Here is a 9,781-nt window from a genome sequence, read left to right on the forward strand (position 1 = left end):
GGATTTCTTCAGGTGACATCCCATACATCCACGACAAAACCTTTGGGTTGTGCCATGTAAACATATTCATCCTAATCCTTGTTGAGAAATGCCATCTTTACATCCATTTGATGTATTATAAGTCATAGTGCGCCACTAAAGTCATTATGATTCTAAAGGAATCCTTACATGAGACTGGAGAAAATATCTCATTATAATCTATTCCTTCTCTTTGCATGAAGCCTTTTGCCACAAGTCGCGCTTTATATCTTTCCACATTTCCTTTGGAGTCACATTTTGTTTTGTAGACCCATTTATAGCCTACTGTCTTGACTCCTTTAGAAATTTCTTCTAAGTCCCAGACCTTATTGCTACTCATAGATCTCATTTCATCTTCCATAGCTTCAAGCCATTTCGATGAGTGAGCGCTTCTCATGGCTTCTTCAATTGAGGTGGGATCTCCCTCCATTTGAACTTCTTCACTAACATAGACTTCGTAGTCAATAGGAATAGTTGGTTTTCTAACTCTATGAGACCTTCTAAGGGGCCTTAACATTTGGCACATCTTCCATATGGGGTTGTTGCAGCTCTTCCTCATGTGTGACAACAGGTTCTATAGGATCTTGAAGGATAGGTTCCTCATCTTCATTTGTTGTTACCACGGGAGAACTAACAACAGGTGTTGTTACTATAGTGTCCTACACTATCGGTGTAGCAGCAACAGGTATTGAGAAAAATGGTTCCTAAATCATCGGAGTGGGTACGTATACCCGCTTCTCCTCAAGGCTAATTTGTCGGGCTACCATGCTCCGTCTAATCATCTCATCCTCCAAAAAGATGGCGTGTCTTATTTCTACAAACTTAGTATGTCTGTCAGGACAGTAGAACCGATAACCTTTTGACTTATCTGGATAGCCAATGAAGTGGCAACTGACTGCCTTAGGATCCAGTTCCCCAATATTTGGGTTAAATACTTTAGCCTCAGCCGGACAGCCCCACACACGCAAATAGTTCAGTGAGGGTTCTCTTCCAGTCCACAACTCATATGGTGTTTTAGACACCGATTTACTGGGAACCTCATTAAGAATGTGAATGGTGGTTTTTCAATACCTCCATCTACAAATTAATTAGTAAAGTGGAGTAACTTATCATACTTCTCACCATATCCATTAAAGTACGATTGCGTCTTTTAGCTACTTCGTTCTGCTGAGGCTCGCCCGGTACGGAGTACTATGCAACTATGCCATTTTCCTGCAAGAACCTTGTAAAAGGTCTAGAAACTTCGCCATATGGGTATGTCAACCGTAGTACCCCCCCCCCCCCCGATCGGATCTTACTATCTTAATCTTTAAATTATGCTGATTTTCTTCAGCCTTAAATATCTTAAATTTATTCAACGCTTTTGATTGTTCCTTAATTGGATAAATATAGCCATAACGTGAATATTCATCTGTGCATGTTATAAATAATCATAACCATCCATTGATGTCACAGAAAATGGACCATAGACTAAAATTCCTACGCTTCGTTTGGCGTCTTTCTTAATTTTCTTCACACACTTTCCCTTAATGCAATCGATGCATTGCTCTAAATCTGAAAATTCTCAGGGCGGAAGAATTGATTCCTTAATTAATTGTTCAATTCTCCCCCTCGAAATATGGCTTAAACAACAGTGCCATAATTTCGAAGATACGTCATCAATTCTTTTCCACTTATTTCTTAGATTCATAGACGAGGAGGCATTCACGTTCTCAGCGCTTACAACATTCACATTCTCACCAAGTGATAGCAAATAAAACTCGTCTTGTCTGAAGACAAGACCAACACACTTGTTATTAAACTTAATCTTACATTGTCCATTACCAAAGTGACAAGCAAATCCATCACTGTCTAAGCGCGAGACACTTATTAAATTTCTATGCAAAGAGGGTACATAGAGAACATCTTGTAGATGAAGTACAAAACCATCAATTAATTCTAATGGGAGTTCTCCAATGGCCCAATGGCTTCAACTTTAGCTTCGACGCCATTTGCTACCTTAATGGTTCTTTCTCCTCTTTGCAGGGTCCTCCTCGTATGAAATCCCTGTAATGAATTTGCAACATGAATAGTTGCACCTGAATCAATTCACCAAGTAGATTTTGCAAAACTTAAATACAAGGACTCATCTACGAATGTAATAAGGTCCTCACCTTTCTTACACAGATGCTTCAAGAAATCCACACAATTCTTCTGATAGTGTCCCTTCTTCTTGCACCACTTGCAAGTGTCCTTGTCCACCACTCCTTCATGATTTGATCTCTGATGGTGATCATTCTGTGGAGCCTTTCCTTATGCCTTAGAAGAGGAGGTATTGTCCCACTAAGGTTTTCCTTGTGGCTTAGAATTCTTATTATAATAACTCCTCTTCTTATTTTGCCTTGTGTAGTTGATAGATCACCACGTGAGCCCTTAATTCTCTCCTCTTCTTGCACACATGGCAATAAGTTTTTCAATGCCCTACTTGTCAGGCTGTGAGTTGTAGTTAACAACAAAAGCCTCAAATTATTTAGGTAGGAAGGCAAAGATCAAATGGACTAGAAACTCATCACTGAGCCCCATCTCCATAGGCTTAAGCTTAGATGCCATGTTACGCATCCTTAAAATGTGCTCCTTTACCCCACCACCAGTGTATTTCTCAGTAACAAGCCTCTTAATGAGAGTGCTTGCAAAATCCTTTGAAGAGACAGTAAATTGACTCTCCATCTTGCTGAGATCCTCTCTAGCAGTGGTACACTCTGGGATTGCTCCCCTTATAACCTCCACAATGGAGCTCTTAATCACCATCAAGCACTTGTGGTTCGACTGATCCCAGTGCGCACGATCAAGATCGTACTTCATTCTAATTGGTGCATGATCACGCACTCGAGCGTTGAAATCTTCTTTGCTCTCATTTTCACCCGTCACAGGATCCACAGGAGCAATGGGACAAGCAACAGTCAGTGCTAGATCAATATTTGACAGCGCAAGCGCTATCTCAATCTTCTCCATGAGTTGTAATTCCCTCCACTAAGGGGCTCTATGGACGAGATATAACTCAAAGGATTGCCTGAAAACAAAAATTCAGAAAAAAAATTGAGTTAATTCAACGTTGGTCAAAATAAAATATGAAACTTCTCAGTATTAATTCTATATCATCGTTGGGCAGAAATACAATCAATAATGATAAAATAAAACTTACTACTATAATAACCTTATCAACAACACTGGTCAGTAGATAAAATTATTATACTTAGAAAAATTACTTATTTTCTAATTAAATTTTCCCGTTGGTTCTAAATTAATTAGAAAAATAGATCAAAATCCTTAACTTAATGCATAAATTGGCGAAATAATACCAAAAATTCAACTTATCTTAAACTTAACACGGCGGAAGCTTACTGAGCCTTAAACTTAATTTGTGGATTTTACCCAAAAAAAACTCCTCAAAACTAATTTTATTTGAGCCATAATTCAATTTCCAGGAAAAAACTAAAATTTGCTGGAAAAGAAAAAATGAAAAGGACTCAAAGTCTAATGTTCATACGGCCCGCTCAAGAAAACGGCCCAGCCCAAAACGGCGCGAGCGCCCGCTTCGCCTGGCAGGCCGTAACTTCGGCCTGAGTGAACTGTTCTGCTGACCCACGCAAGGAAGCAACCCGACCCAGCAGCACTGACGCGCGTGAAGGCCTCCCCAGGCCGCAACCTTGGCCTGGCTGGGAATTCTCCCTCCCGCCTAGGTCGAAAGCCGGCCCGGCTTATCTCGGCTGTCCATCTTGATCGAACGATCGCGCGCCGCTTCCGGAGGAACAACTTCCCCCCCCCCCGGGTCGTTGCTGCCCCAGCCAAACCCTACCTCATTTCCTTCCTTGCGCAGCCGCTGGAGTGCGGGAGAGCTTGCGGCAGCGAGTGCGAGCGAGCACCGGTGAGCGGCGGTGCCGAGCGAAGCGAGCAAAGCTCGTAGCGGAGCGGTGGACCGAAGCCCAGTGGCCCCCTCCACAAGCCCACTTGCTGGCGCACGCGTTCACCCAAGGTTGAGCGCGCCCCATCGAGCGGCGCTACGAGGGGGCCCTTAGCGGAGCAAGGCCTACAGCGGAGCCCGATGGCCCCTTCCGCAGGCCTACTTGCCGGCAGCGCGTTTAACCGAGGGTAAGCGCGTCGGCGTCGAGCAGCGCTGTGAGAGGGGAAGGATGGCCGGTGATGGATTCCCTTCACCGGCGGCCCTCTTTCCTGATGGTGACGGCTCCGTCGCCTCTTCCCGGAGCAGATCCGGTGTCCGTCGGGTCAAGAGGTAAGATACCTTAACCCTTTCCCCTTTCTCTTCTCACTTTCCCTTCTGCTTGGGTCGAGATCCAGCGACCGTCACCTTAGGTTTTGTGGCGGAGCGCTACCGGCGATCGTCGCATGGATCCGGCGGCCGCCGTCTTAGAAAAAATTCTAAAATTTTTCTTCCATTTTTGACTCGAGATTGAAATCCCCTCCTTTTAATTGCTTCAGTTATTAATGTTGCTTTGGGGAAAACAAGAACACGAGTCTACTACTGACCCCAACTAGATGGCCGCTAATTCACGGCTCTGATACCATTGATAGAACTTAAATAGCTTAGCATTGACTTAATTAACCTATCCAAAGATCAATTGGGATTCATCTAGTGGGTAATTAACTTAACTTAGGGTAAGATCAACAAGATGTCTCATGGCTAATCTAGAATAACCGAGAGGGAGAGAGAGATAGAGACACCGACCATCAGGCTTGGAGGACGAGCTCGCCATGGCCGGTGACAGCGGTGTCGGCGGTGAGTGGGCGCGCAGGTGGTGGCGGTGCTCCCTACCGCTACAGTGCCTAGTAGATCGGGTCTAGGGTTTGTTAGGTGGGCAAGTGGGCACAGTCAACCTCGACATGTGAGCTCCCGATCCCCACCTTTCTGTTTATAGCACTGCACGACAGGTGCCCGGAAACCATCTTCGATTGGGCACCCCCGATCAGGGAGCGATCGAGGAGTCCGACTCTGTTGAACCGAGTCGGATAAGATCAAAATTAACAACACTCCTTCACGAACTTGGTGTAGTTGGGTCCCGGGTTTGGCGGCATGAGCATGGAGTTGCGGAGGCTGCCCATGCTCGCTGCCCTGAGTGCCAGCGTCCGCTCGCCGTACTTGGTCACGCTGGCCACGAACATTATGATTGCCGGGACCATGAGCCGGACCCCCAGGTGCGACTTCTAGTAGATGTAGCCGGTGAGGACGACCGCGAGACGAGGCTGAGGTAGTGGCGTAGCTAGAGCTCGTTGTCCTCGATGGTGAACGCCGTGATGGTGTCCTGGCCGCCGAGGTGGAGGATGAGGAACGGGGCCCAGAAGATGGGGACGTGCATCTCAGCGTCCCGAGACCCGTCGCAGAGCTTCTGGTTCTGGGATAGGTTGCCCAACGCGTAGATGGCGATGTAGTCGGCGAGGAGGTACGCCAGCCAGAGGGGTATGCGCAGCCACCATTCGGCCACGCGCTTGCGCAGGCCGCCGGAGAAGTGGAGGAAGACCTGCAGTGCCAGGCTGGTCAGGACCAGCACGCGGATCGCCCACTCCTGCCATACCTCCCACACATGCTTCAGCATCATCTCCGACAGTCCACTCTGTTCTTGTCTTGAATCTTGACTATTCTTGGTGACGAACAGTAACCATAGGATTGCGCATCAACAAGGAATTGCTAGTAATCTGTATTCTTCAGAGCAAGGCAGCACGCAAATAAAGTCTATAGAGAAGAGGATATTTTTTCAGATTTGCTTCTTATCAGGTGACTAATTTCTTGTATTTGTGTCAGTCGACGCCATGGCGCATTGGATCGGCAATGGACAAGTGTTAATTATGTTATCGGGTCCGCCTTCATTTGTTTGTACCCGTTAGCTGATATGGGGACCGCTCATGTGTTGCTGTGGCGCTCATTTGCTAACAGGTCAGTGTGAGTGCTGTTTGCTTTGGTTCAGCTGAGTGTCACTCGGACCACTCTCTCTCTTCCCTCCGTCCTCTGTTCCTCTCTCTCGTTCGCAGGAGGTCGGGCCGGGGCGCCGCCACCCCCATCGGAGAGCCGAGCGCTGTCTTCCCTATCGTTGCAGGGGTCGGGGTGGGGCACCAACACTCGCATCGAAGCTAGGGGCTGGCGGTTGATGTAATTTTCTAGTGATTTTTTGGGGTATTGTCGCTCGTAAGATTTCAGTGCAATTTGAGGCAAATTTCATTGGCAAATTAGTGCTAGGATATTTTTGAGCATGTTCGAGGAGATCCCGTAGCAAATCCCCCACTTAAGCCACTATCGCAATGTCCAAGTTTTCCTTGTGTCCACGACACACGGCGAAACCCAAAAAACACTCGGCAAACAGTACACGGCATACACAGTGCTGGCAAAAGTTTCTTTGCCGATTGTTTTTTATCGGGCACTCGGCAAAGACTTTGCCGAGTGCTAAAACCGACGCTCGGCAAAAAAGAAAAGCAACGTGATGGTGCGAAGATGGTCACGGCGCGTTTGCCGAGTGTCTAACGGCATGGGCACTCAGCAAACATGCCCTTTGTTGAGTGTCCACAGAAAAAACACTCGGCAAACATGCTGCCGAGTATCCCAACCCATACACTCAGCAAGCAACGCATGTTTGCCATGTGTTTTTTCTTGGACACTCGGCAAACAGGGCATGTTTGCCGAGTGTCACAGCCCAGACACTCGGCAAAGATGGCCATTTTAGGCCCAGCATGTATAGATTTTTGTCACACGTCCTCTTTGCCGGGTGTAATAGCCCTTTTGCCGGCAAAGCTGCCACATATAACCAGTTTATTTTGTTCGGTCACAGCCACGTACCACATTCAAATATACATCACATCCATCACAGATAGTTCACAATAGGCATCATAGCCAGTTCATATAGATATATTGACAACACATCACAAATACAAATGAACTTCACAATCACAAATGCAAATAAACTTCGGAATCACAAGTACATGGTTCACAGAGACTCGAAACACACAAGTATACATTAATAAGGCCTCTCAACATCTATTGATCTAACTTGAGTCACTATGACTATGGTGGAGCGAGTGTCCTACTCCAGGCTCATTCGATGCTGCTGATTGATACTGCACAAAGGAGAAGAGATAAACTGTTCACAGTGATTGAGAACGAAACATACAAGTATTAGAAATAAACTAGCAACTAGAAATAGTGATTAATTCTGCGGAAACTTAAAGTAGCTAAGTTACAGTGATTGAGAACGAAATAATGATTACAAGATTAACTACAAACTAGAAATAAACTAGAAATTAGAAACTAGAAATATACGCACATCATAAAGGAGAAAAGATTGATTCTGCATAAACTAGAAACGGTGATTATAAGGTTGTGAAGTGACTCACAGTGTTGGGTGGAGTATTTGGAGCAGGTTGAGGAGGAGGGACTGACATCGGTCTTCTGAATCCATTCATTGGTCAACGAACCCTGACTAGAGTGGCCCGTGTACATCCACTCACGGTCATTCATCCTCTAATATATCAGCAAGTAATATAAAAATTAATTGCATCTACAAGTTCCTATACTTTCTAATAGGTGAAGATAGATCCTAATCCACCTGAGGATGTGTAGATGGGGAAAGTTTCCATGCTCTACTCCTATCCGAGATAGAATTTCGGCAGCACCTCCCCCTGACAAATACAAGCAGCGAGATTGTGTATCCAGAGAACAACAGGGAGATGCTGCCGAAACTCTATCTCAGATCAGAGTAGAGCATTGAAACTAACCCCATCTACACATCCTCGGGCTGTCCAAAAAACGTGGACAATTCGAAATAGATACGATTATAGATATGTAAAGATCTGTATATTTCCAACCGTATCTCTTTCCAACGGGAGATGCCTAGCTAGGTTACGTGATATACAAACATCCTATATTTCACATCATACGGAAAGAGGGGTGTAGGATGCCTCACCTTGCTGTAGGGCAAAGTGACGAGTCGAGGACGATGGGGAATGATGTGTGCAATAGCCTCTCCTGCAACAAAGGAACATAATAGTATCAATTATAAATTTTGGCAGCACCTCCCCTACATGGTGAGGTAACCACAACCTGCAACAGACCAACAACATGATGGCCGACAACCGCATACACAGCTTATACCTTGCAAAACCCGGAACTACCACGGGAAGTAGCCTCTCGTCGCCGGCGATAGGTGACACGTCGAGTAGTTTATCCTACATATTTGCATGAATATAGTGATGTCATTTCCAAATCATTACATAATACTTCAATGAATTCTTTCTTCTCCAATCTAATGAAATTACCTTGGTTCCAAAATGAGCATGACACGGAGCGGCGGGGAGGGTGGGGGCGGCCTCACCGTGGCCAAGAAAGGCGTTGGGGGGGCGGCGGGAGAAAGTGGGGAGGGTGTGGGGCGGTCTCACCGCGGCCAATAAAGGCGTGGAGGCGGCGGGAAGGAGGTGGGAAGGGGGGAGACCACAGCAGGAAGGCCGCGGGGAGGGTCGGGGAGAGGTGGCAACACGGTCCTAGCGGTCGGGAGGGGCGGGGACGGGTAGGGAGAGGCATGGCAGGGGTGGCGGCACGGCCCGGCGGCGGGAAGACCCGGGGAGAGGCAGGGAAGAGGTGGGGAGAGGCGTGGCGGGGTGTGGCGGCGCGGCTCGGCGGCGGGGAGAGGCGTGGAGGGCTAGGGAGAGGCGCGGCGGGGTGGCGCGCGGTGGGGATTGGAGTGGCGGCGCGGCTGGCGACGGCGGCATCGGGTGAGGCTGGGTGGCGGCTAGGTGGTGGCGGTTGAAGAAAACGCTAAGGACTCGCGCTCATGCGCGCCCTAAAAACACGGTTTGCCGAGTGTCAGATCTCGGACACTCGGAAAAGTGTATTTGTCGAGTGTCACATCACGGCACTTGGCAAAGCCATCTTTGCCGAGTGCCCCAAACCCTAGACACTTGGCAAATATATTAATTATTTTTTTCATTTTCTTATTTTTCACAACGTGTTTTTTTCCGATGTACTTTGAAAATACCTTCTCAAATTGACTAAACAATATATATATATATATGATTTTTCTACGAATATTATTCCATTATTTTATGCAGTTACAACTCAAATTTAATTTATATCAATTAAATTCTATATTGCAATTAATAAATTAAATTATCAAACGGATCCAAAAAATTACCGAAATTTGACATGAAACAATCTATATTCTCTATTGCCTATACAAAAAGTTTTGAAGTCACACCCCAATTCGACTGTCACTTTGACTCCAAATCTTACCGATTCCATCTCAACGCTAGGATTCTTCTTGTGAGATGCTTCGGTTTGTAAACATCATATGTGACAAATTGTGCAAAACCTTCTTAACTTTTTTCCATAGCCTCCATGTATGATACCATCACATTATGACAAATCTCATGAGTTACAGACTCCGTTTACCTTTTTTAGAATTTCAAAACCAATCGGCCACACGTTCGTGGTCGTGTTTTCTGAACAAGATGTTCGAAATTTCTTTTCATTTCCGGGGCAAGGCCTAACACTAGACTCAATAACATGAATACCATTTTTTCTACTCATTTTATTCTACTATTTCAATCACTTACAGTTCAAATTTGACTTATACTAAACAATTCCTAGAAATGCAATTAATTAATTAAATATAGCAAACAGATCCAAAAATATACCAAATTTAACATGGAATACCACATTTTGTATGTTGAGAGTAGAAAAAGTTTCAAGGTCAGAAGAGAAAAAAAATGAAATTATTTGCCGAGTGAC

The sequence above is a fragment of the Setaria italica genome, chromosome VIII, assembly GCF_000263155.2.
Source record: "Setaria italica strain Yugu1 chromosome VIII, Setaria_italica_v2.0, whole genome shotgun sequence".
In the NCBI taxonomy this organism is placed as follows: domain Eukaryota; kingdom Viridiplantae; phylum Streptophyta; class Magnoliopsida; order Poales; family Poaceae; genus Setaria; species Setaria italica.